The sequence below is a fragment of the Babylonia areolata genome, chromosome 15 (genome assembly GCF_041734735.1).
Source record: "Babylonia areolata isolate BAREFJ2019XMU chromosome 15, ASM4173473v1, whole genome shotgun sequence".
Taxonomy (NCBI): Eukaryota; Metazoa; Mollusca; class Gastropoda; order Neogastropoda; family Buccinidae; genus Babylonia; species Babylonia areolata.
Genome location: NC_134890.1, coordinates 28,022,988 through 28,025,469, shown reverse-complemented (window position 1 = coordinate 28,025,469; position 2,482 = coordinate 28,022,988). Strand labels below are relative to the sequence as shown.

At 41.9% G+C, this 2,482-nt stretch overlaps 1 protein-coding gene across 2 annotated transcripts in view; it reads right to left on the bottom strand.

The window, feature by feature from the left end:
- LOC143290519 (gamma-butyrobetaine dioxygenase-like) overlaps positions 1–1,619 on the bottom strand; it is a 45,260-nt gene extending 43,641 nt beyond the window's left edge. Inside the window, exon 1 of one of the 2 annotated variants that reach the window (XM_076600032.1) lies at positions 1,575–1,619. The gene's annotated coding sequence lies outside the window, so the exon portion shown is untranslated. The other variant, XM_076600030.1, reaches the window with a different exon arrangement.
- Between the last annotated feature and the right edge of the window lie 863 nt (positions 1,620–2,482).

The following is a 2,482-nucleotide window of genomic DNA, read 5'->3' as shown; positions in this document are numbered from 1 at the left end:
CGGTACACACTTTTTTTTCTCGCCTCCTCGTGCATGCCTTAGACTACAGACAAACATAAACTCCTGTTCAGTAATTTTATATTTCATCTTGTGTTAAAAGAGAGAGAGAGAGAGAGAGAGAGAGAGAGAGAGAGAGAGAACGAACGAACGAACGAACATTTTTATTCAATAAAGGCCGTAGCCCCTCATGAAGGGGATCAGTGAACACAAATTGTTACATTCCAGAACAATGTGGAACAGAAAACATTTAACTACAATTCTAGCAATGCACATGCACACACAAAAAGCACAATTAATCACATATCAAACTGCGGATTTTGAATGCCTTATACAAGTATATAGCGAACTGTTTTTACAATGGTTTCATTTGTTGATGACATTAGCAAGGAAAGTCGAAACAGAGATGGATGTCTATGATATTTTTGTGGAATTAACTGTAGCCTAAGGTCATTTAAGGCAGGGCAACGTAACACAAAATGAAGTTCATTTTCTTCAGCACATCTGCACAAGGGACAAATAATATCGTGATCATTCAATTTACTATAACGATAACGATGAAGAGAGAGATCGGAAATGCCAAATCTAAACATTGTCATAATACATTTCAAATGCCTATCCATCTTCATTGACAGATAAACCGGAAGTGAATGCACAGAAATAAACTGCCTATAAAACTCAAATCGATCGCTATCTTGAATGTGGTACGACCATACTTGCCATCTACAATCAATTAATCTATTTCGAAATGTACGGATAAATCCATTTATATCCCCTACTCCCTGCTGTATCCACACATAACCAAATCCCATTTCACATAACTTAATTCTCACCATTGATACCCAGTTTTTCTTACCCCTTACATCCAAATCATATAACATATTATATGCTTTTCTTGGCAACCTAAAATCTTCCATTTGTGTTAATTTTAACCAGTAAGAGATACATCTTGTCACAGAATTGAGATATATCGGATATCTTTTTGTCTCGCTATAGATCAAATCATTAGGCGTTTTCATACTTACTCCTAGAAACTTTTTCAACGCAAATAAATGTACATTCTCACAAAATACTGCAGCATTAGACAGACCAAGAGAGAGAGAGAGAGAGAGAGAGAGAGAGAGAGAGAAATTTCAGGATGGATCCAGAAAAAGTGTGTGTGTGTGTGTGTGTGTGTGTGTGTGTGTGTGTGTGTGTGTGTGTGTGTGTGAAAACTGGACAAAAGCGAGGATCGACTTTATTCTCCCCCCGCCCCTCTTCCCCCGAAAATAAAAAAACCCAAAAACAAGAACAAAAAAACAACAAAAAACAACAACAACAACTGAATGATGCAAAAGACATAAGGAAAAATAAAACCGTCAACAACAAACAAACAAACACACACAACACCTAAGCTCTTTTTCTTTTTTTTCCCCCCTTACCTTGACCTGAGAAATTTCTACAGTAGCCGGTAGGATGGACGTTGGACACAGTGGTCTATCGAACAGCGCACACACAGCGCACACACACACACAGCAAGCTGGCTGAAGGTCTGGAACTAGCACCGGGAAATACCACACACACACATGTATACATACACACACCGGCCGGTCTCCAAGGCGCGTGGACAATCAATGAGGTTCGTGTCGTAACACCCGGCAGGGCCTGGGTTTTATACCTGTACCACGCGGTGTGTGTGGGTGTGGGTAGGCTGAGTGAGAGAAAGAGAGAGAGAGAGAGAAGGGGGGGGGTTGGAGTGGGGTTGGGGTGGTGACATATTGAGCAACCATGCAAGCTATGTATGTGACAGAGTTGAGTTTGAGGGAGAGCGCAGGTTTGGGTTTGTGTGTGTGTGTGTGTGTGTGTGTGTTTCTTTTTTTTTTTCTTTTTTAAATTGTGGACACATCGCGCAAATTGGTTTGAATTTGTGTTGTGTTGGCTTCGGGATTTAAATGGTATAGTATAGGAGTAGACAGAGAGAGAGAGAGAGAGAGAGAGAGAGAAGGGGGTGGGAGTGTGGTGGGGAATGGGGGTTGGGGGGGGGAGGGGGTATATTGAGCAAGCATGCAAGCAGTGTGGCTGTTTGAGGGAGAGTGCAGTTATTAAAGAGGATTTTCACTATCGTTTTTTTTTTTTTTTTTAATTGTTGTCACATCGCGCAGATTGCTTTGAATTTGAGTTATGTTGGACGGCAACGGGTTTTAAATGGTATGGTATGGGATGAGAGAGAGAGAGAGAGAGAGAGAGGAGGGGGGTAGGAGTGGGGTGGGGTGGGGGTATATGGAGCAAGCATGCAAGGTACGTGACAGAGTTGAATTTGAGGGAGGGGCGGGAAGGTCTAAGGGAAGAACTGGGCCAGTAAGGTGAAAGTTATAATCTGTGTTCAGGCCAGCACAACGACGTTATGCACATAGCTGTATCGCTGACTAAACAGCTTTTGTTTTTGTGGTAGGCTATGGATCGTCATTTTGGTTTGGTCTCTCTCTGTCTCTGCCTCTGTCTCTGT